This window comes from Capsicum annuum, chromosome 9 (assembly GCF_002878395.1).
Source record: "Capsicum annuum cultivar UCD-10X-F1 chromosome 9, UCD10Xv1.1, whole genome shotgun sequence".
Taxonomy (NCBI): domain Eukaryota; kingdom Viridiplantae; phylum Streptophyta; class Magnoliopsida; order Solanales; family Solanaceae; genus Capsicum; species Capsicum annuum.
In genome coordinates, this window is record NC_061119.1 from 59,262,355 (window position 1) to 59,288,501 (window position 26,147).

Consider the following 26,147-nt stretch of genomic DNA (forward strand, 5'->3'; position numbering starts at 1 on the left):
ATTACAATACTATACTGTTACATTTTTTTAAAAAAAAATAGAACACTGCTACAACGTGTACTTACTATTAATATTATTATCATCATATATTATTATTATTATTATTATTATTATTATTTAGTTTATATTTTAAATTTTATTTAATTAAATATATTTTAAATAATATTTAAAAGGGATAAGTTTATGAATAGTTGGAGTTCATTTAGAACTCTTCAATATATGTTCCTAGTTTCAAGCTAATGAAAATCTTAAGAAAACACTAATATCTTTAAATACAAATAAAAAAAATCTTTTAATTCATAAATTTTATTACAATATTATTATTTATTATCTTAATATTTCCAAATGGCTTATTATTATTATTAAATTAAAAGTAGTGCTACAATGTGTACTATTGCTTTTTGTTTTTGGTTAAACGTGTACTATACTACTATTATCATTCATATATTATTATTATTATTATTATTATTATTATTATTATTATTATTATTATTATTTAGATTAATGTGTTATCTTTTATTTGATATTTGAATATATTGAAAATAATATTTGAAAGGGATCAATTGTAAGAGTTCATTTTGAATTTTTCAATATTATTTTCTTAATTTCAAGTTAATGATAATCGTAAAAAACAACACTGTAGTACGTTCTTAGTTTCAAGTCAGTGTTAGGCTGCATTTATTTTTTTAAGATTCAGACGTCTGAATCTGAATGCACATATGAATGATTAAGATGTTGTCTCTAGATCTGAAAACTGAATGATTAAGACTATTTATTTTTCAACATCCAAATGTACACAAAAAAACTATTTGTATATATAATAAAAAATACAATTCAAATAAAAAACTAATTATATTAGAAAAGTATGTAATTTAATACAACAAACTTATTATTTGATTGAAAAAAATATATATGTTTATTAGTGATAGTGGAGATGATTTATAATGATGGTTGCGGTGACAATGATTGATGTTAGTGGTGATAGTTGTGATGGTTGGTATTGTAGTGACTATTATGATGGTGGCGGATGATAGTGGTGGTGGTGGTTGTGATGTGACGTTGCTTGGTGTTAGTAGTTGGAGGTATTGATTGTGATGACTGAAAAATGAATGAATGATGATTAACGATATGTTGGTTCTAGTTAGAGATATTGTTAGTTGTGATGGTGGAGATGGTTGTTAGTAGAGATAAATTGTAGCGATGATAGTGATTGAAGTAATGGTAGAGTTGGCATTACGAGTGACAATGGTGGTGGACGCCGAAGGATGTGTGGGGATTGTGATATATTAGTGGTAGTTAGGAGTGGTGCTAGTTGTGATAGTTGAGTTAGTCGATAGTAGGGATTGACCGGTAGTGGTTGATGATAGTGGTGCTATTGACGGTGGTGGTAGCTTTAAATATAATTAGAATAATAGAGGTAGTAGGTGTGGTAGCGGTTGGCAATAGTGGTTGGTAGCGATATTTGTTGTCGATGGTGGTTGTGATGGTGGAGGTGGATAGTGGTAGACAATGATGGCGGTGGAAGAGGTGGCGACTGACGATCATGAATAGAGAGGCGGTGAATATTATCCAACACCTGAATGTCTCTTCAAACCTATTAAAACTTGATTCTAGATCTGAATGATTAGGACCTATTTAGATCGATTAAAAGCTAAAATCTTAATAAAAAATAAATGCATTTAATGGTCTGAAGTCCGAACCATTCAGATTCAGACCTCCATTAAATGCAAACAAATGAGCCCTTAATGAATTATTATTATTATTATTATTATTATTATTATTATTATTATTATTATTATTATTATTATTATTATTATTATTATTATTATTATTATTATTATTATTATTATTATTATCAATAACTTATATATAATAGTAAATATTATAAATTTAGGAGATGTTAAGAAGTTAGAATTTCATTTCCATTCAAATTCTATTTAAGTTCAAATTTAAAAATATTATATTATATTAGCTTTTTTGTGATAGTATCATTTTATTATTCTTTCCATATCCTTAAATTTTTTCAAATAAAATGCATATTTATCCTATAATATATAAATTTTAATTAGAGAAAATTTTGAAATCAATCCAGACGATTCTTTTATTTATTATACTTATTATTTTTATTTTAACTACTAATACGATAACATTGACAAAATTCAAAGTACGATTTGTCTAATAGAAGATTCAAGATATTTTTGTGACTTTATTTTATATATTCACTACATCATACAGTTTATTATTTACAAAAATATTGTATTGATTCTTATTATTGTTACTACTACTACTATTAACACATTTTTTCCAAATTAAAAGCAACACAACTTGCGTATTACTACTACTACTATTTATTGCTTATTATCATTATATTATTAAAATAAACACTCTCTCTCTTTAAATTATAAAAGACATAAGTTTGAAATAATAATAGTCTATTAGAACTCTTCAATTATGAGTTTTTAATTATTAAGATAATGTATTTAAATTCAAGTACTTAACCTTTCAATTCAAATTTTTTTATTAAAATATTTTTTACTTGTCTAAAAATATTTTTTAATTGTCATGAAAACTGCCATGTGAATATTTTAATGTGTTGTCATCTGACTTCTTGTCTTGTTTTAGTTTTGCCGTTATATATATACTAGTATAGGTACCTGCGCGATGCACAAAATATTTTTTTTTTTTACATATTCATTAAAATATCAGTTTATCTACTTAAAATGAATCAATATTTATTGTATGATTTTAACATATTTCAAAAGTCAATGAAATATTAAAAAAAAATTGCTAGTAGTGAAATTGCCATTGATGATACTTAATAATTGATTATAATTATAATCATTTTAGATGTTTTGATATGAAAAAAACAATATTAGTTTTTTCTTTAATTATATTCCATTGCCAGATTGTTCAAAATAATAAAATATAAAATTTCAAATAATTGTTAGTTTTATTGTTGGACATTTCATCTATATTTTCAGTCAATTAAGACATATACTTATATTTCTTATCTTTCATTTCAAATTTAAATTTTTTTAGTCCATTAATTCAACTTTAATGTACAACTAACGCTACATTTGTTTTTATTAAGATTAAGACGTATGAATCTGAATACATATTTGAATGGTTAAGATACTGTTTCTGTATCTGAATACTGAATAATTAATACTGTTTATTTTTCAATATCTGAATGAAAGTAATTTTATATCTAAATTACTAATAAGCACAAAAAAAAGAACTACAAAATATTTTCAACATCCATTATGTCAAAAATCTTCCATTATCAGATTTTATTGTGTTATAATATATCCCCTTGATTTCTTCGTAAGTTCAGTTCTAATTCGTAAGAATCACAATTTCGAATATTCACCAGCAAATTTGAACACAAAATCATTCTTTATAAACTCAAATTTCAAAGATAAAGGAAGAAAATGATTCAAGTTCCAGTTTGTTCGTCTTCTCAGTTCCCAACATTCATTCTGTCGCTTACTCTTACTAACAAACCCACCATTTTTGTCTAAAATATCACCTCCAAGAAAGTGATGGTGGATAGGTTTCTAGATCTTATCCGTGATTGGCGATTTGTTTCGGTTATATTTCCACAGGTTGGTGGAGTGATGATTGAGAAGTAGCATCATCAACAATAGAAATTGCTTCTTACTTTCATTGTTTTACAGGTTCAAAGTTTAATATTGATAAAGATGAGATGAAGAGGCAGGTTTAAAGTCCTTAGTCATGGATGATTTGGATGTTTGCAGGGAGACAAAAATCAAAGAAGAAAGAAACATCTTTAATAGAAAAATTTAATATTAAAATAATAAAAAAACATAAATAGGGTCTGAACAGTTTTTAGACTTTGTCCTGCATTTGACCGAATAAGAGGTATTCAGATATAATAAATGGCTAGAACTTAGTAAAAATTAAATGCACTTAATGGGCTGATATCTGAATCATTCAGATTCAGATCTTCATTAAGTGCAGACAAATGAGACCTAACTATACTTTAAAAAAAAAAAAAATTATCTCTCAATCTCATTTTAAATATTTAATTATGTCAATTACAAAACTTCTAATTTGAAATTTTAAAGTTCACAACTCAATTCAAAATTATTATATATTTTTTTTAAATTTCTAGACATTATTTTAGTGTTCATATTTTTTCATTATTTGATTTCATCATTATATCTTTAACTATTTTATTTTACTTATTATTATATCTTATAAATAAATTAATTAGAAGCTCCTATGTTACTCTCATAATCATTTGCCCCATCAAATCTCACACCCATCCCTCACCTTACCCTTCCCCCCTCCTTAAACTTTATTTCTTAAAACTTTTTATTTAGGGTGTTAGCTTGTAGGATGTGGAAAATGAATGACGTTGTAATTTACTTGTTCTCGATAGCTATTTAGATGTGTTAATTATTTAAATATGTTGGCTAGACTATACGAAATATGTAGCCATTGCCACTCGATACTTTCATTTATTTCAATATAATTAAAAGTTACCTTTCAAGATATAATTTTTAAAATTAGAAATTCTCTGAACCACATTTATTTTTTAATAACAATGTTTAAGTCTATCTCTTGATACACGCGGATAGAAACACTTTTTTTTTTTTTTTGAAAATAGAAGTTCTTGAAGCATGTCAAAAGTAAACCAATTCCTTAGATCACTATAAAAAAGATGAGAAATTTTTAAAGTAGCACGATCTAGTTAATTTAAAAATACTTTACTCAATTGAACACGTTTAAAGTATTTATTTTTCTTTTTAAAATAGCAAGATTGCTATAATAGTTGCCTTTGAATTCATCGCTATAGAACTCAACAGGTAGCCACTCAATGAACACTACACTTCAATTCAAATACACAAAGATTCAGAAAAGATAAATCTAAAATATCGTATTCAAGAAAAGAAATTATTGATAGAAAACAAAAAAAAATAAAATAATAAATAATATTTTCTAGAAGAAGGAAACATGTTCCACTCAAAAGGTTTATATTGATAAATTACATCATATTGCATTCACTTTTAAGAATAAATAACATAGAAAAAACCTTCAATATCTACTTTGATTTCATACATTTCTACAAATTCTTAATATCCCATTAGGAAGAGGCTCGGGTAACTAATATTTGGCTTCAAAAATAGAATATATTAGTAAATAAAGTACTATATATACAATGTGGTTACTCCAATTTGCAAGGCTATGGCTCTGCTAAATTTGAATCATTTACACTGGAATTGGCTACATCATTATCAGGCTTTATCATGAGACTCTGAATGAAGGCCAGCATCTGCAATATAATTGAATTATATTATATAAGCAAATTGAAAAAACAAATTGAATTGTAAATTATGATATGGAAGTAGTACTTACTGAGGCAAAGGCAGCACAAGCTATACCGAAACTGGGGAAATGGAAGGGTGCATTTTGCGATAGAAACCCTCAGCTGGAGTTTCTATCTATTAACTTTATTTTCTTCCTGTGTTTCCCAGATCGTTACCGTCATTTCCTTATTCAGTCACTAAGCTTCTTCTTCATCTCAGGTGAGTTACATCTTTATGAATTGCCAATTTCGTATTATGTGTGCTTCCTTTATATTATAATTTACTTCTGTTTCTAAACAAAACTAATCTCTGTTTCTTTTTTCCTTTGGTGAATGTTGCAACTCATGATATTCTCCTTTTCTTACGTCTCTGTTTTATATATGATTGTATAATGCAGAAGAGGCACCTAAAAGTTATAAAATTTTGAATAGTTTTACAAATTTGAATTCGTCAAACTTGTAAAAATAAAAATAAAAATTGTGCAACTCTATGCTAGGTATTTGAATTTCTAGGCATGGACAAATTAAAGGTAAATGGCTCTCCGGACATAGTTCTAGAGGACTTTTTCAGGGCTGCAGTATCACAATCAGACTCTTCATAAGATAGCACTTCAGAATTGGAAGGTGCAAAACATTGAAGGCCTGCTTCTAGATGGGCTGGATTTTTCGAGCTCTTTCGAACGAAATCGAAGAGATACTTGACTAAGTATCCTCAAAATTCTTCTCTTAAAGTACTGTCTAAAAGATTTAGCAGGAGCATGAGAGAGTTAGTTGGGGCTGTGAAAAGTTCCATTGTTGATGATGATTTCAAGTACTTCAAACTTCAGTGGAGGAATTTCACCCTCTCTGAGCTCCAAGTTGCAACCAACAGTTTCTGACAAAGTTGGTAGAATCATTTTTCAATCCAATTCGCTTTATTAATTGAGGTAACAAAGTTTAAAATGAAAGAAATGATAGAAAACTTTACAGAATATACACCCAAGATCACATGTAAATCATTAGACAGAGATTCAAAACTAGAAGAATAGTAAGAACACTAACCTTGTTCCATTGCAAATAACTTGATTTTGAATTCTTATTTTTCTATCAGTTGTATGATCTTCTAAGTTTTAATACGCTTTCTGTATTCTTTTCTTAGATGGGGTAGAGAAATAGAAAAAATTACGTACAAACTTAGGGACCATGTTATTCATAATCTGACTCTTCTAAAAGACACCTTTTAGATATACCTCTTTAGAAGAAGTACCTTTTCAACTATACCTCTTTAGAAGAGGTATTTTTTCAATTAAGTTTCCATCACACTTATGAAAAGGTGCATGAAGTTTATCAAAATAAAATGATACTAAATAGATATTTATATTTTAAGCCCAAATACTTTAATACTATATTAGATCAAAAATTAGGTTTCTTTAGAGATAGCATATCTATGAATAATATATTAATATGTGAGTCCACAAAATATAGAATTACTAACAAGAAAAAGATCTATATAGACGATATTGATTAGTCAGGATTATTATATATTCCTGATAGAGCGTTCAATGTTGGGTCTCATGTTTTCTAGGAATCTTTTAATCACGTGAGAGATTAATATACAAGTAGAAGATATAGATGCCTTCTCCTACATTTTTTTTTTTAATTAGTTGGTATAAGATGACCTTAAATAGTGTGATATAACGAGTGTGGATTTATATGACCGATCACGCCTTGCCTGGGATTGGGCGTGGTTGTTGTTGTTTTGTTAATTGAGGTAGCATGCTTAAAGTTACAAGAGAAAAGGTCTTACATTGTGAAGTTTCTGTTGGTTAAATTATGCATTTCATGTTGTAGAAAACTTGATCGGAAAGGGTGGTTATGCAGAAGTTTACAGATGATGTTTAAGAAGTGGACAATTTGTTGCGATTAAGCGGATTATGAGGAGACCTCAAGATGAGAAAACAGGGGATTTTTTGTCAGAGTTTGGAATAATGGCTCATGTCAGTCATCCAAACACTGCTAAGTTGATTGGTTATGCAGTTGAAGGTGAACTCTATCTTGTTCTTAAGCTTTCTCCTCATGGAATCTTGGCCAATATGTTGCGGGGTTAATGCTTCTTATGGTCTCAAATGTGGTGCGTAATCATTTTCTTGTTCTTGTATGACCTTACTAATTTGTTTAGTGTTTTAAAGTTTCAACGCAGAAACGAGACTAGAAAATAAGGTATAAGGCAGCTATTGGGATAGCTGAAGGGCTGCGATATCTTCACGAGGGTTGTTAAAGAATAATCATTCACCAAGATATTAAGGCTGCAAATATCTTGCTTATAGAAGACTTTGAGCCTCAGGTACTATTTGCTTTTGCAATTTGAAAACCTATGAGAAAATGTATATGTCCAAATTAAGATAAGGTTTGTAGTTTGATCAAACAAGTACATATCCACACGAATTGCTCCATTTTGTTAAATTACTTTGTAGTTTCTTTGTTACTATCTGTTGTTCATTGTGCCTCAATTACCGTGTTGTAGTTTTGGTTATGTTACTGATCTATTATTTTTTATTATTTATTTAGTTTCTTATACTACCATTACTTCTTGTTCTAGATTATTATGTTCTTTCTCAATGGTCCATTAAAAACCACCTCTTCACTAAGGTAGGCGCAAGGTCTGCATACATACTACCATCTCAAATCAAACTTTATGGAATAACATTGGCTATGTTATTGTTCTTTTGTTGTTATAGTTGCCTTTTTTGTTATTATTCCTAATTTATCGAGTTTTATAGGTTGGTTCCCATGTAAAACTATTCCTGCTGCTAGCAATTTGTAGAAGAAAATCGGTTGCAACACAATGTAGGCCAGATGGAGTAGCACGAGCCATCTTTGGTGAATGACATTTCACCAATTGTTTGAGGGTGAATTTCGAATCCCTTTCTGTATTGCTCAACAATCTATCTTTAGCTGTCTTGCTATACATTGACATTGCATATCAAGACCTCTATAATTACATATCTGAAATTCGTGTGCACTCTAAAATAGGTTTCCTTGAATCTCAACCAAGTTTACAAATTTGTAAATAGTCAAATGTCTTTATATTGGCAGATATAAGTGTAACACCCCATATTTTGGGCTAGAATAAAAACCATGATTACAATGCGTTGATAATCTCAAAGCCATAAATCCTATGCCAATATGGCATGTTAATTAATTGCGTAGTATGTGAATCCATTCAAGCTTGAATTTAGACCATAGAGGTCCTTCAACTCAAGGATGAGTTGAAACTATTTTGATCGATTAAGTTTTAGTGGACGTTGTAATTTGTATCAGCTTTCATTATCCATAACTCTCTGTATAGGTCGAATTAGAGAGCCTAATATGTTTCAAATGATAGGTCTTCGAGTTAGCTTTCCAATGATACAAATTTTGCTAAAATTCGACACACGAGCAAGAAGTTATGGCCATTCAAAGTAGTAGGTGGCGCCTATGTAAACATAGGCAATAGCATAGGCACCGCCTATGTAAAACATAGGCGATAGCATAGGCACCACCTATGTAAACATTGGCGATGGCATAGGCACCGCCTATGTAAAGGTTTCAGGTGGTTTAAACAATCCGTTTTTGGGGCAAAATAGTCCTTTTCCACCCTTATTTAGCCATAAACACGAAATTCAGTTCCCAAAGACCCCAAAATACACCTTCATTCATCCAAGTTGTTCAAGAACTCTCTATAGGGTTTCAAAATAAAAACCCAAATAGTTTAAGATTCAACCATGGGTTTTCAAAACAAATTAAAGATTTGGAATCTCCACAATGTAGGCTTCAAGAAGAACCTATCATATTCACATATAGAGGTACGTGCGGTTATCCAAAAATCTCATGGGTGTAGTTTTTATGAACATACATGCTTTAAAATGGGGGTTTTCAATCAAATGCTAATATCTTGCTTTCAATATGATTTCTAAGTCATTTTCTTTATGTCGTGGGAATTGTTTGCCTATATACTTCAATGGTTGAAACCATGCATATGTGATTTGAGATTTTCCATGAAATTTTGATAAATATGAGTGACAAATTGTTTTCAAATTCCCATGATAATGTTTTGATACTCCATATTGTATTGTGATTAACAAAAGAGAGCATGATTTGAAATAACTATTGTTCACCACTTGTAAATGATGAAGGATCTTGGTTTTTACATGATTATGCATATATGGATGTGATATTGATGACTTGTAAGTCGGGTATGATGATACCCTTCAGAATATGATATGTGATTGAATAAGATGAAATTTGAATGCATTGATTTTATATGAGAAAGGTGGATACCCGAAGAAGGCGTTTGAGACACAAGGGCTCATCGCTGAAAAACGTATTGGTCGACACGGAATATTGGTACCAGGCTAAGTGATCTTGTGTACTTGACTTCATGTCATTCCCAAATTGGGACTATAGGTAGGAGCCCGGGCTAAGTGATCTTGGGCACTACCATTGGGTCGAGACACCATGCTATGTGATCTTGTGTGTCTCTCCCTCACTTATACTTTAATCTCGACAGCAATCAAGGTTTGACATTTGGGGTAAATTATGTAGGGTATTCCACCTAGCTCAGTTGCATTTTATTATTGTTGAGAAAAAATATTGCATTACACCCTTATGCTTTCAAATGATTTGGTACGAAATTGCTTTATAATGGCTCTCAACTATGTATTGTAAAAATATTATGTTTTATTTTGATATCTCTACGTGCTAGTAATTTTGTGCTGACCCCCCTTCCCTCTCTAACCTCTCAAGTTCAGAGGCCAGTCTAGGGGTCAAGAAAATCAGTAGATCTTTCAGTCAGAGCTGTAGAGACAAGTGGTGAGCCTTCTATGTTTTAGAAGGTCTTATGTCCTGCAGTCCTTTCATCTTATATTTAGTTTTAGGGTCTACTGGGGACCTTGTCCCAGTTTATATACGGTTACTTGACTCAATCATTTGTTAAAAATTTTCGTAGACAGTTGTTTAGAGGTTAATTGATGTTGAGGGAACCTTGCTCCCCGTTATTGTTTCATTTCATATTTATGACCATGTTTTCGAAATATTGTGTTTTTCCACATTACTTTGATCATATGAATTAGGTGCATGATTACCAGACAGATAGGGGTGTTTCAGGCCTTTATGGTTTGAAATGCTCGTCACGGCCAGGCCTAGGTTTGGGTCGTGACAAGCTTGGTATCAAAGAATGATTCATGGTCCCAGGGTGTCTGCGAAATTATGTCGGTGTAGCGCACCACACTTATAAGCAGGAGGCTACAAGACGTTTAGGAATGTCTCTCTTTCTTTATGTTCTAGTTTGTGCAACAGAGTTAGAATATTTCTCCTTTATACTCTAATTCATGCTATGGTGACGTCCATACGAAAGTAAAATCATCCTAAATTCTTTCCTTACTCGGATGTTCTCAGAACCATCACATTACTGGGGTGATTCAAGTCCAAAAGTTTAGAGTCTAAATGGTATTGTCCCTTCGGATAGCGTCATATAAGATCTTAAAATTGTGCAAGGACTTAAGAAGAGTCCGTTATTGCTTCAGAGTGTATGGGTTCTAGTGTGAACCTTGATCTTGATGAAATCGTGCTTTTCAGCCTTCTGTATTGAGTATATTCAGCCCTTTTTAGAAATTTTTGTTACAGATGTCATGCTTAAGGGAAAAGATGTGTAGTAGGAGTGTTGGAATTGTATCCACCCGAATAGTAGTATAAGTTAAAGTGTCAATGTCATGACCTGTTGGTAGCTAGTAGCGTGCGTGGATTATATCATAATCTGTGGAGGAAATATTTGACTCAGATTTTTATCTATACAAAGTAAGATGTGTATTCTCAGATTATGGAATATTGTGTGACAAGTTTCTATCTCTTGAAAATATTTTATCATTGTGTTGATGAAACTAAAAAGTCTAGTGAACCCGTGTGGGGCTCTTTCGATTCACTAGCATAGTTGACTTGTCATTCATCCCATTTTCTTGTTCAAAATACAAAACCAAAGTCTAGTGAAGCTGTGCGAGGCCTGTTTTGATTCACTAGTAATTTGTTGTCCAACTTGTTGTTCTTTCGTTGGTTTAATATATGTATGGATGAATCTATTTGCATGAGATAGAGTTGGTAATGAAGTGATTCGTTCTTGTGTGTTATTAGTAGAAGGTAGAGAAGGAGTTGTTGGTCAGGGTGATTTGTTGGTTGCTTGAATGTGAAAATGGCTATATTAGCGAGTAAGTCATGATTATAGACTCATGGTTGTTTGAGGAATTTGAAGGTAGTGTAAATGTACGCTTGGGTAAGTAATTGTGATGTGAGAAAGCTGTATAAGTAGATACAATTGTACGGGGTTATAATATAAGGATAAGGTTGACCGTGTCTATTATGAGGCTTTAACCCCCTTGACCCTCTTTTCATTGGTAGTTGTAAACTAGTGCTACTTATGAGAAGGTATGTAGTAGATTTTTGAGATATTTGGGTAGAATGTCCCAATTTGATGGATTAGTATATTTATATTATGTTGCATTTTTCATTGGTGGTAGATGATTGATACTAAACTATAGGCTTGAATTTAAATGGTGTGGTGGTAAATAGTGGCAAGAGTTTGATGATGCATGTTTTGTGGGATTAAATTTGTAGGCTTGAGGTGCTGACATAGTACATGCTAACGGATTATGATAAGGAAAATCGTTAAGTCATAATCGATTACCGTGGTTATGAAGTTCTAGTGCACTAGTGTTTCGTGATGTTTATTTATATTTTCCAAGTGAAAATTTTGTGTAAGTTTGGGTTGTAAATCATGCATAGCACTAGACATTAAGTTTGAACAGTTGAAGTTCATAAAGGTGGATGTGATGATTTCTTGATCAATGATGTTAGTTATATGAAAGTGATCTAATAGGCTTGAACGGTGTATGAAATAGCTTAAGTTTAAATTGATTCGTAATGAAGTATAATATTGTAGGTATGGTGTAGAAGTATACCAAGGTGATATGAGGTTGTGGCATATTTTTCTAAGACTTTACATAATTTGTGTGGCTAGTGGTACCATTGAATTGTTAAGTGGAGAAAGACTAGTTAGATGGTATATGGTGATCTAATTAGCCATGTTAAGTGTTAGAATCTAGGTTTGAGTTTTAAAGGTTGAACCGATATGAATAAGTGTGCAAGCATTATACTATGACTATTGGTGGCTATGGAAAGATAGAGTGTATCCTAGAAGGTAGTCATTCGGGTTAAGTCTACGATATGCATGTACTGTCATTGTTTTTTCTTCTTTGAAACCCTAGAGTGCAGTAAGTGTAGTTCAGTTAGAATCTGGTAAGGGATATCCCAAACTCTAGATGATGACTTGAAGCTAAGGGGGAGATGATATAACGAATAACTAAGTAAGGCTCTCAGATTCTAGTTGTGATGCAGTATGATTTAGAACATCAGAAAGTGAGGGTAAATATCAACCTATTCCTACCTCAGTAGTTTTTTCTTATCCGGATGCTTACTCATGCCTTACGATTCAGTTGCGTGATAATAGTTCATGATTCTAGTATATGATAGAGAGTCACGTACTCTTCCAGTTCCAAGATAATGAGTTCTAGTTCATTCAAGTAGTCAGAATCACATTCCTTATGTTATGAACTCTAGTTGAGGTCATGCAACTCATGACGCATGTACTCACTCTTTATAGTGTGCTCAGTCCCGTATAAAGATCTTTCCATGCTTGAGAGTCTTATGTTTTAACCTTTTAGTGACCCTTCCTATGCAATGATAGTGGTGATGATGTAAATGTTCTTGTTGATACAAGATCATAGTATGCTTGTTAAGATAAGGCGATAAGTATGAAGTAAGATTTGGGGCTAAGTCTTTGATACATGTGATGGTTAGTGGAAAAGTTTGTGTGTGTATGTCATAGGGTAGCGCGTGGGAGTTATATTGACAATAGTTTAGAAACTATTTGAAGTATGTATTTATGTGTGGTTGCCTTGAAGTTAACATGTGGTTATAAATTAGGCTTGAATGATATTTTGGGATTGTAGCAGAAGGTCGCAATATGCATTAGCGACTTCATATTAAGAGTTCAGAGTAGTCATTGAAGTGGTAAGGCATGTTATACTTAGGATGTGATCTTTAAAGGAGATATAGAAGGTGGCATCATATGGTTTAGAATAATAGTGTGGTTTGGCATGATGTATTTTTTTTTGTGATTTAGAGTTAGGCTTGATCATGGCAAAGGGATTAAGTTATTTCCGACACTAGTAGAAAGATTTGTCAATGCTCATATGAGAATCTTAAGCTGAGTTGAATGAATATGATATTTATAGGGAATAATATAGTTAAGGGATATTCGGGAAGTGCTCTAAGCCTGAAAGTAAGAAGTTGTATTGCCAAAGGTCTGAAAATTCTATCCTAATTTAGGAGTTATATATCTATATTCCAGACTGCAGAGTAGTGTCAATGTTGTGATTTCCTCAATTGGATGTCTTGTGTAATCCGTACCCAAGATATATGGCTCCCTATTACTGCTAGAGCTTCCTTAGAGAGAGTGTTGAAGAGAATACTCCAGTTAAGTATGAGGCTGTAGTATAATACAGTCTGTATGGCTAATAAGTCAGTTTAGCAGTCAGATTCGCATGACTTATTTTCTCGTCTTTGCACTTATTCATGCTATTCGAAATCTCAGACATGCTACTATTCCAAGATAGAGTATACCAGTAGTTACGAGTATAGCCAAGTTTATGCATCATGCATTAAATTCAGATTCCAAATGTTCAGTTATGATTCAATTCGTAGGTGCCTTGTGCATCGTCTCAGTTTTTCGAGTATCTTAGTGAATTGAACATTCATAGAGGGACATAAGGTCCTAAGGGGGAGATACCCCATTCAGCTGCATGCATAGATTCTTATTACAAGCTCTGCACCAGTTTTCATTGCATATTCAGTCATACGTTCATGATATGCATGTATTAGACATGCATGTCCAGTATAAGAATTCAGAACATCAGTAGTTCCAGCCATATGGTCATGTTTTAGATCAGTGTATTTTTTATTAGAGGACATGTTGTTTCCGCATTATTCCATACCTCTAAGCTTCAATATGTTCCTACCCATCATTCGACGACGAATGATCCCAAGGGGGAGATAATGTAACACCCCGCAATTTGGGCTAGAATAAAAATCATAATTTCGATGCGTTGATAATTACGAAGCCATAAATCCTATGCCAATATGGCATGTTAATTAATTGCGTAGTATGTGAATCCATTCAAGCTTGAATTTCGACCATAGAGGTCCTTCAACTCAAGGACGAGTTGAAACTATTTCGATCGATTAAGTTTTAGTGGACGTTGTAATTTGTGTCAGCTTCTATCGATCATAACTCTCTGTATATGTCAAATTAGAGAGCCTACTATGTGTCAAATGATAGGTCTTCGAGTTAGCTTTCCAACGATACCAATTTTACTAAAATCCGAAACTCGAGCAAAAAGTTATGGCCTTTTAAAGTAGTAGGCGGCGCCTATGCAAACATAGGCGATAGCATAGGCACCGCCTATGTAAGCATAGGCAATGGCATAGGCACCGCCTATGTAAAGGTTTCAGGTGACTTAAACAATTCATTTTTGGGGCAAAATGGTCCTTTTCCACCCTTATTTAGCCATAAACACGAAATTCAGTTTCCAAAGACCCCAAAATACACCTTCATTTATCCAAATAGTTTAAGAACTCTCTCTAGAGTTTCAAAATAAAAATCAAAATAGTTCAAGATTCAACCATGGGTTTTCAAAACAAATTGAAGATTTGGAATCTCTGCAACATAGGCTTCAAGAAGCACCTATCATATTCGCATATAGAGGTACGTGGGGTTATCCAAAAATATCATGGGTGTAGTTTTTATGAACATGCATGCTTTAAAATGGGGTTTTCAATCAAATGCTAATATCTTGCTTTCAATATGATTTCTAAGTCATTTTCTTTATGTCGTGGGAATTGTTTGCCTATATACTTCAATGGTTGAAACTATGCATATGTGATTTGAGATTTTCCATGGAAGTTTGATAAATATGAGTGATAAATTATTTTCAAATTCCCATGATAATGTTTCGATACTCCATATTGTATTGTGATCAACAAAAGAGAGAATGAATTTGAAATAAATATTGTTCACCATTTGTAAATGATGAAGCACCTTAGTTTTTACATGATTATGCATATGTGGATGTGATATTGATGACTTGCAAGTTGGGTATGATGATACCCTTCAGAATACGATATGTGATTGAATAAGATGAAATTTGAATGCATTGATTTTACATAAGAAAGGTGGATGCCCGAAGAAGGTGTTTGAGACACAAGGGCTCATCGTTGGAAAACGTGTTGGCTGACACGGAATATTGGTACCAGGCTAAGTGATCTTGTGTACTTGACTTCATGTCATTCCCAAATTAGGACTATAGGTAGGAGCCCGGGCTAAGTGATCTTGGGCATTACCATTGGGTCGAGACACCATGCTATGTGATCTTGTGTGTCTCTTCCTCACTTATACTCTAATCTCAGCGACAACCGAGGTTTGACAGTTGATGTAAATTATGTAGGGTATTCCACCTAGCTCAGTTGCATTTCATTATTGTTGAGAAAAACTATTGCATTACACCCATATGCTTTCAAATGATTTGATACGAAATTGCTTTATAATGGCTCTCAACTATGTATTGTAAAAATATTATGTTTTGTTTTGATATCTTTGCGTGCCAGTACTTTTGTGCTGACCCCCCTCTCCTCTCCAACCTCTCAGGTTTAGAGGCCCAGTCTAGGGGTCAAGAGAATCAGTAGATCTTTCAGTCAGAGCTGTAGAGACAAGTGGTGAGCCTTCTATGTTTCGGAAGGTCTTATGTCCTGCAGTCCTTTTATCTTATATTCAGTTTTAGGGTCTATTGGGGGCATTGTCCCAGTTTATATACGGTTACTTGGCTCAGTCATTTGTTAGGGATTTTCGCAGACAGTTGTTTTGAGGTTAATTGATGTTGAGGGAACCTTATCTCCTCGTTATTGTTTCTCTTCATATTTATGACCATGTTTCTGAACTATTGTGTTTTTCTGCATTACTTTGATCATATGAATTACGTGCATGATTACCAGACAGATAGGGGTGTTTCGTGCCTTCATGGTTCGAAATGCTCATCACGGCCAGGCCGAGGTTCGGGTCGTGACAACAAGGGGTGTGATATGTTAGCACTGGTCACTGCAGGCTGGCTTATCATGCTTTGAGGATTTTCCCATTAGGTAGAAGCGCTGACCTAGGTCTGAGAGTATGCAGCTGTCGAGAAATAGAAGAAAACATAAATTTTTTTCCTTGATCATATGTATAATGACACAAGAATATGCATTTTGAAAAGCTCGGCCTCAAGTGACTACACCAACTATAAGCTAAATAGCGAATGACTTTATTAGCAGTAATGCATCTGTAGATGTGTTCAACGTTAATGAAAGTAAAGATATAAGCAATTAAAACATTTGTCAGGGGTTGTATCTTACTAATACATCTAATCGTGTTGAATAGAATTCAACTACGTGTTGTCCTTTTTATTTGGTATTTCATTCTTTCTGAGAGATTGTTTTCGTTACCTAAAATTTTTATAAAACCATTAAAAATGAGTTAAATTCAGCAAATATGTATATTACAGAATATAACGTCATGTTGAAATAAGGTAAACCAAAATATTGGGCCCGTGCTTGCTCAGAACAATGCTATCTAGTAGTTTACTAAACGTGTTCTCTTTCTTCCTAGCTCACTCTGGAACTACTCTACCTATAAATCTGCTCATTATGACCACGTCAAAGTCCTACAAATCTGCTCATTATGACCACGTCAAAGTTTTGTTATCTCTAAACTCATTTTTAAATCCACAAGATTGATCTATCACATACGAAGGACTGACGTTGTTCAACCAAAACCTAAATATGCATTTTGTTCTCAAATAATACATAAAAATAGGCAGTCCATGGATTGTCATTCAATCAACTGAAATAAATACACGCTTGAATATGTGGAAAAATTCAATAACTCAATTATATAAAAACGTAATAAGAATCCACTCCATAAAAGGTTACATTAAAATCCTAGATTAGAAATCTAGCTACTAATAATAATGAACATAACATATCAATCCATTAACAAGCAAATAAAAGAATTAAAAAAAAATTAAAACTCGTCACCAAATTCCGTTAGCCTTCGTTTCTCGCATGTTCTTTCATTGGCATTTAAATATGACTCTGGGTGTGTAGGAGTCTTGTCATATAAAATAAAAAATATAATGGTAAAATACGTCAATCTTTCATTTGTTTGCACGAGCCACGAGGCCTTGAGAAATGCGAGCTCCCCTAGCTCTTTCTTTCATCCTGTCGCATTATGGTCCTCACTCTCTCTATACTTCACTATTTTGTATTCTTGGGAAGCTTTCTTGGATCACCTAGACACCTTCGCGAGTTGAGGATGGAAGATGAGCTCATCCAATCTCTGATCTTTATTTCTTTCCTTTAAATTATGTCAAATCACATTTTTCATGTTGTATTCACCGACACATTTCAACATGAATATATGAAATTTATGATAAGCTCAAAATACTCGTGATAATGATTAATAATATAATTATGCATACGATAAGTGTCAATAACTGATATGCTCAAAGATACACCTTTAAAATCCAGTCTTACGCAAATATGGCCACCTAACTTGGTTGGGGTCAAATTCCAAGAAGAGAATATAGAAACTTGTTATAGCTTCACTATCGGAGCAACTACCAGACTTAGAATCAATTTTATTACATGAAATTATAAAGATGTTGTAGACTAAACTAAAATATGCAAAAAGTAAATATGTTATATCTAAAGAAGATGGTAAAACTTACAAAACTAAAACACCAAGATTGTGTCCCTACATCAGATTTCTTTGCTCATAACTAAGTCTCATAACTAAGGTTGTGGAACCATGATAAATTAACGTCGGTTAAAGTACTTAAGTGATTTTTGAATGGTGTTCAAACATGTATTGTTCTTCTGTTCATATTGATTGTTTTTTAACTACTGCACGCATTAGGACACGTCTTATTCTTACTTGCTAGATCAAAGGGGTAACAAATGAGAAAATGGATTTAGAATTGGAAGAAAACAAAATGATAATAAAACCCAAATAGTCTCAAAGATGATAGATAGAGTACGATAATCTCAAATCCCCAAGGTCTAATAGTAACAGTTACAAGCCTATAACAGAAATAATACAATGAATAGTTCTAAACTGTCAAAAACTCAAAAGAAGCATAATACTAAATATTGAGGAAATCCTGGGCAATTGATTCAACAATTGCTACCTCGGGATCTGTTGTTTGTTGGCTCATTTTATCCCATATCGGTATTTTACTATTCGGGGAGGAGGTTTAAAGCTATAAAAGAACTCTTCCTCCCCCATTTATATCATCCAAAAATTTGTTCTCTTCTCCCATAATTAATTAAAAACGTTGGGTGCTCAAAGATTAAGCCTATTTGGCTGAACTCAGTTCTCAAATTTTTTTTGGTTTCTTTATTTTAGTATTCAATATTATTTGTCGGGTATTTTTGGTTATTCTATTTTAGTAGGAAAATTGCTCGATTTTCCCAATAAGTGGTATCAGAGCCAATGTTTTGTCGGAGTATGCTCTGTAGTTGCCGCTTTGTCTGATCTTCCACATCAGAAAAGAATTCCTTTAGTCTTTTTGAACTGAAGTTTTGTCCTAGGCTAAGGTGTTGTCTGAATATGCTCTGTGATTGCAGCTCTGCCTGATGTTCCACATCAACAAAGAATTACTTTGGTCCTCTTGGGTTATTTACAGTTGTTGTAATATTGAATATTTTTTATTAAGTCTGTAATGAAAAATAAAGATTAAGAAATGAAGGATCCTACACCGGGGGCATCGGGCTCCTTGTCATCATGGTCGAGGTTCCTACTGTCCAGTCTGAAGTTGGCGGTGGAAATATTTGATGGTACTGGCCATTTCAGTATGTGGCAAGGAGAGGTTCTGGACTCTCTTTTCTAGCAGGGTATTGATATTGCTACTGAAGAAAAGAAACCAGAAGAGGTAGAAGAAAGAGATTGGAACATCATAAATCAGTTGGCGTGTGAAACAATTCAATCGTGCCTGTCCAGAGAGCAGAAGTATGCTTTAAAAAATGAGACTTCTGCGTACAAATTATGGAAGGTGTTAGAGGATAAGTTTCTAAAAAAGTGTGGTCAGAACAAGCTCCTTATGAAGAAAAGGTTATTCCAATTTGATTATCAACAAGGTACTACTATGAATGAACACATCACTATGTTTAATCAATTAGTAGCAGAACTGTTGAATATAGATATGAAATTTGAGGATGAGGATCTAGCTTTGATGTTGTTATTATCTCTTCTCGATGAATTTGAACATTTGGAGACTACGTTACTTCACGAAAAAGAGAATGTGTCGTATGATGTTGTTTGTTCTACTTTATATAGTCATGAATTGAGAAAGCAGGATAAGATGAAAACTAGATCAACAACATCTGAAGAAGCATTGGTGGTATGGGGTCTTCAGCAAAGTCAAACTAAGGGGAGAAGAGAAAGGTCCAAATCAAAGAGCCGAACCGTTGCCAAAGATGAGTGTGCTTTCTGTCATGAGAAAGGGCACTGGAAGAAAGACTGTCTAAAGTTGAAAAAGAAAGAGAAGAATCCGCAAGATTCAAATGTTGCAGAATGCAAAAGTGATGCAGAATTAAATTTTTCCTTAGTTGTTATGCCTTCAACATCATTTCATCCGGATGAGTGGATATTGGATTTAGTATGTACCTATTATATGTGTCCCATTCGGGAATGATTTTTTGAGTTTCAGGAACTCGATGGTGGGGTTGTCTACATGGGTAATGATAATCCATGTAAAACAACTGGGATAGGCTTGATCAACTTGTGGAATCATGATAGATCCACCAGAATTTTGAGGGATGTGCGGTACATGCCAAAGTTGAAAAAGAATCTCATCTCAGTGGGGGCCCTTGAATCTAAGGGCCTAGTTGTGATGATACGAGATGGAGTTCTTAAAGTAACTTTAGGAGCACTGGTGAAGTTGAAAGGCATGAGGAATAATAATTTGTACTAATACCAAGGTAGTACAGTGTTGAAGACAATAACAGTAGTAACTTCTAGCACCAATAAGGATGTTGAGGCAGCGACGCTGTGGCATATACGGTTGGGATATGCTGGTGAAAAGTCCTTGAAAATTCTTGCCAAGAAAGGATTATTGAAAGGTATGAAGACTTGCAAACTTAAATTTTGTAAGCATTGTGTTTTGGGTAAGCAATGAAGAGTGAAGTTTGGTACTGCAATTCATAATACCAAGGGTATTTTGGATTATGTTCACTCAGATGTGTAGGGACCTGCCAAAACTCCGCAAATCAAAGGTAGGTATTATTTTGTCACTTTGGTTGATGATTTTTCCAGGAGAGTTTGGGTGTTTACTATGAAGAATAAGGATGAGGTGCTTGGAATTTTTCTTAAGTGGAAAGCTCAAGTTGAAAACTAGACAGGGAGGAAGATCAAGGTTCTCCGAACAGATAACGGAGGAGAATACAAGAATGATCCATTCTTAAATGTATTCCAAGAATGTGGCATAGTTTAAAACTTCACTGTTAGAAAAACACCACAATAGAATGGGGTCTCTGAGCGTATGAACAAGACACTTGTGGAGGAAGTTCGTTGTATGTTATCTAATGCTGGGTTAGGCAAAAAATTTTAGGCTGAGGCTATGACGTACGATCAACATCTCATTAATCATTTGACATCATCTGCTATAGGTGGCAAAACTCCATTAGAGGCATGGTCTGGAAAACATGCAACTGATTATGATACTTTGTATGTTTTTGGTTCTATTGCATATTATCATGTGATTGAATCAAAGTTGGATCCACGATCAAAGAAGGCTTTTTTCATGAGCTTCAATATTGGAGTGAAGGGATACCATTTATGGTGTCTTGAGGCAAAAAAGAAGATTATTAGCAGTGATGTTACCTTTGATAAATCTTCCATGTTGATAAAGGTAAATCCAGAGAAAGCTAATAGTACTATGAAGCAGGTGGAGTGTAATCCAAAGCAGGTAGAGTTTTAGAAAACAGTAGTGACCCCAACATGAAGCACCACCACTAACTCTAATATGGCAGAAGAAGAGTCAGATGAGGAAGAGGTTCCGACCCAAGAACCTCTGCAGTAATCAAAACCAATTGCAGTTAGAAGACAGAGACAAGAAATTCAGAAGTCTGCTTGTTTCACTGACATGGTAGCTTATGCACTTCCAGTTACTGATGAAGATGTTCCATCCACCTGCGCAGAGGTCATTCGAAGTACAGAAAGTGGAAGTTGGGAAGGTACAGTGAAAGAGGAAATGCAATATCTTAAGAAGAACGAGATGTGAAAGCTGACACAACTACCGAAAGGCAGAAAGGCTATTGGGTACAAATGGGTATTTTCAAATAAAGAAGGATTTCTTGATAAAGAAGACATTCGCTACAAGGCAAGATTGGTGGCCAAAGGCTATGCTCAGAAGGAGGAAATTGATTGTAATGAGGTATTTTCTCCAGTTGTAAAATATTTCTCTATTAGAATTTTATTGGCCTTGGTAGCGCAATTGAATTTAGAGCTATCTTAACTTGATATAAAGACCGCATTCTTACACGGTGATTTGAAGGAGGAAATCTATTTGACTCAGTCAGAAGGATATAAGGTTGATGGTAAAGAAAATTGGGTTTGCAAACTTAACAAACTGTTATACGGACTGAAACAATCTCTGAGACAGTGGTACACATGATTTGACATGTTCATGAAGGGTTAGAAGTACAAGAGAAGAAAATACGATCATTGTGTGTATTTGCGCAAACTTCAAGATAGTTCCTATATCTAATTACTCTTATATGTTGATGATATGCTGATTGCAGCAAAGAGCCAAGTTGAGATTGACAGGTTGAAGGCTCAAATAAGTAAAGAGTTCGAGATGAAGGATTTAGGGAAAGCCAAGAAGATTCTCGGCATGGAGATAAGCAGGGATAGAGAGAGGGGAAAACTTTGGCTATCACAGAAGTAGTTTTTAAAGAAGGTACTACAACGTTTTGGTATGAACGATGATATAAAACCTGTAAGTACCCCACTTGCTCCTCATTTGAAATTGAGTAGTAGATTATCTCCGACAACCAATGAAGAGCGAGAATACATGGCAAAAGTCCCGTATGCAAATGCAGTTGGAAGCTTGATGTATGCAATGGTGTGTACGAGACCAGATATTTCACAAGCTGTAGTGTTGTTAGCAGGTACATGCATGATCCAGGCAAGGGTCATTGGCAAGTTGTGAAATGGATTCTGCGGTATCTCCAAAATACCGTAGATATTGGATTGACATTCGAGCTGGATAAAACACATGGTCAATGCCTAGTTGGATATTGTGATTCGATTAAGAAGGTGATTTGGATAAGCAATGCTCTACAATTGGCTATTTGTTCACTTTACGAAAGGCACCAGTTGGTTTGAAGTCTACCTTGCAGTCTACAGTGGCTTTGTCTATAACAGAGACAGTGTATATGGCAATTACAGAGGCTGTGAAGGAAGTAATTTGGCTTCATGGGTTGCTTAAAGACTTGGGAGTTGATCATAAACAACTTGAGGTATATTCTGATAGTCAGAGTGCTATTCATTTAGCAAAGTATCAAGTCTTTCATGCACGGATGTAGCATATTGATGTTCACTATCATTTTGTGCGGGAAATTTTCGAAGAGGAGATACTTCTCTAGAAGATTCATACTACGGAGAATCCTACAAATATGCTAACCAAGGTGGTTACAAGGGCCAAGTTAGAACACTATTTAGACTTGGTTAATATCCTGTACATTTAAAGTTGGCGCCTCACGGAGCAAAATAGAAAGCACTGCAAAAGACTTTTTTATTATTTGTTTGTTTGAGGAGATTTGTATTTTGGTGGAATTGAAATTGAGCCAAGGTGAAGATTTGTTGTTTGTTGGCTCATTTTATCCCACATCGGTATTTTACCATTTGGGGAGGAGGTTTAGAGATATAAAAGAACTCTTCTTCCTCCCATTTGTATCATCCAAAAATTTATTCTCTTCTCCCACAAATAATAGAAAACGTTGGGTGCTCGGAGATTAAGCCTATTTGGCTGAACTCCGTTATTAATTTTTTCTGGTGTCTTTATTTTTAGTATTAAATATTATTTGTCGGGAATTTTTGGTTGTTCTATTTTAGTGAGAAAATTGCCCAATTTTCCCTATAGGATCTTCATGAAGTAATCACCACACAATCGAAAAATTAATGATCGGAGACCACTAGATCAGTACCTGCATAAAAGGTGCAAAACATAGCAATGATAAGTATGAAAGCAGATGTACTGAACAACATCATCCACTACAAAAAATGGGTCAAATTGAGGGGGTTAATTTTAAGATGAAAATGTGACCGGTGGTTCCTAAAACCCCCACAATACAAGCCGTCACAAATAATTTGCGGCGGTTATTTTGCGACAGTCGACCCCCATTACTCTGAATTTAATTCTTTTTATAATAAATTTTTATTTAAAAATTATGGAGGTTTAAAACCTCCGTATTTTTTTTAATTTAGTGGGGCCCATCAATTTTTAATAACTAATTATAGATTCCAATTTTAGCTCAAATTTAATTGTTCCTTTAGACATAACTTACAATCTAATATTTGTTCAATTCATATATCATTAACACAACATGACTAATTAAACATTGTAATTGACAAGCATATCAAAAATACATTGAACATTAAACTTTAAAATTAAATTTTGAACATTAACATCTTCAAACTCCACATTTTCAACATTAACTAGTATCTTCAAACTCCAAAATCAAATTTAAATACAAAACCTTCAATATTCTAAGATTCACTCTAACTACACAATTACATCATCATAATTAGATATACTAGATAATTTGCAATGAAATCAATGAATGTCATTAGGATCACTATCATCACGTGATCTCCTTGCATCCATGGGGAAAATAGGTCCACTAGCCGCATCACTTGGCTACATAAAAATGCAAAGTATAAAAATCAATCGATAAACTTTCAGTCCTTATTATAAACAACAAGTTAGACTAATCATTTGCATTATCAATGATAAAAAGCAAAGATAAAAACAACACATTATAGTGAACATCATGCTTTAACACCATGTTTGAAAATTTTCATTTACCTATTTTTCGGATATGGTTTGTGCAGTTCATGTAACTATGGTCTGTGCAGTTCATGACATGTAAACAAAGGAAATATACCACAATTGCTTACATTATATTGTAAATTAATATCCATATAAGATAACATACAACCAAAGCATATGAATATTATTGACAAATAGTTTTTATTTTTCTTCCTCTAATCTACCCTTATTAACTCTAGAATTACTGCTTACTAGTCATAATATTTATCAGCTACAACTTTACCATTATCTAAATGACCTAAATAGAAACCATCAACTTGCACTACTCAAACTTTAAACATACACCCCACTTCACTTCCACAGAATTCAACAAACAATAACATCATCACATTAGTTCCTTAAGTTTAGCATATAATAGTGTGATGAATTCATTCTTAACCCAGATGCCAACATTATTAATAGGGTTCAGATTTATAAGCACGTCAAATGATCACACTCAAGAATACTGTGTAAATAATACCAAAATGTAAAGATCCGGCATACTTTCTTAACATCAGCATCCTACACCTTCAATTCAATCCCCAATGCTACTTCAACATTCAAACAATTCTATCAAAACTAAGGGGAAGCGACAGTGCATCGCATGTACATGGTGTGTCACTTTCAACTTATAATTTTACACAACATCACAAAGAGTTAAAAAACACAAAAATTTTCAAAACACAACCCAGATCACAACTCACATCAGTGACAGACATCCCACACAATCACCACGACTAATCTTTGAGTAGCCCAAGTATGTATTTCATAGAAAAACCTATAGGTAGCTTATGTTTTACATAGTATGAACTGCAACAAAGTTTGGAAGTTAGACTTTAATTTTCACTTCATAAGCTAAAGGAATATTTTTGTACTTGCAACCTACTAAAACTACTACTTTTATCTGGATGCTATAAAGGATATGGTCACCAATTCTGGGATTCTAAGAGCAGGGATTCAATAAGGAATGGAAGATTTAAAAACTAATTAAGGATTTTCCAAAGAACCACTCTTCTATAGCAAAGGATATAGAACTCAACAACCCAGGGAGGTCTCAAATACTTATGTCAAACAAGTAGAAAGCAATACAAAACTCTTCACTCATCAATAACAATACTGGAAACATGGCTACAGATATCTAGCACGTGAATTGAATAATTAAACACAACACCAAAATAGACTACTACCTACGGACATGAAGATATTTGTCCACATAATGTTTTAAACCTAAGCAGCAGTTTGTTACACTTGAAAATAAGGAAAAAGCTGAAGTTATAATTCACAAGAAATTATGAATACACAGAAAATAACACAAGAAAAAATTTCAATCTGATCAAGAAAAGTTGCAGCACACCAGCTCAAAAACAACATAAAATTAGAGAAAATTTTCACAACCAATTCAATTGAAAAAAATAAAGAAAACTTTACTTACGACTATGTGAGAAACCATTGAAGGAGAATCAAAGAGCTCCACAAATTGTTCCGGTATCGTTCCTTCTTTTATTATCATATATGCCTTCAAAACACTCATTATATGATTGTGAGAATTTATCATTTGAGAAAAGTTT

At 33.4% G+C, this 26,147-nt stretch overlaps 1 long non-coding RNA gene across 2 annotated transcripts; it reads left to right on the forward strand.

Moving 5' to 3' along the window:
• Nucleotides 1-5,274: 5,274 nt before the first annotated feature.
• LOC124887328 lies at nucleotides 5,275-16,159 on the forward strand. 2 transcript variants are annotated; one of them, XR_007044838.1, is made up of 4 exons: nucleotides 5,275-5,552; nucleotides 5,830-7,655; nucleotides 8,092-8,220; nucleotides 16,104-16,159. It is a non-coding gene; the product is annotated as an uncharacterized LOC124887328 (long non-coding RNA). The 2 variants fall into 2 exon arrangements; XR_007044839.1 differs by lacking the exon at nucleotides 16,104-16,159 and having other exon boundaries at nucleotides 7,163-7,655; nucleotides 8,092-8,441.
• Nucleotides 16,160-26,147: the final 9,988 nt, after the last annotated feature.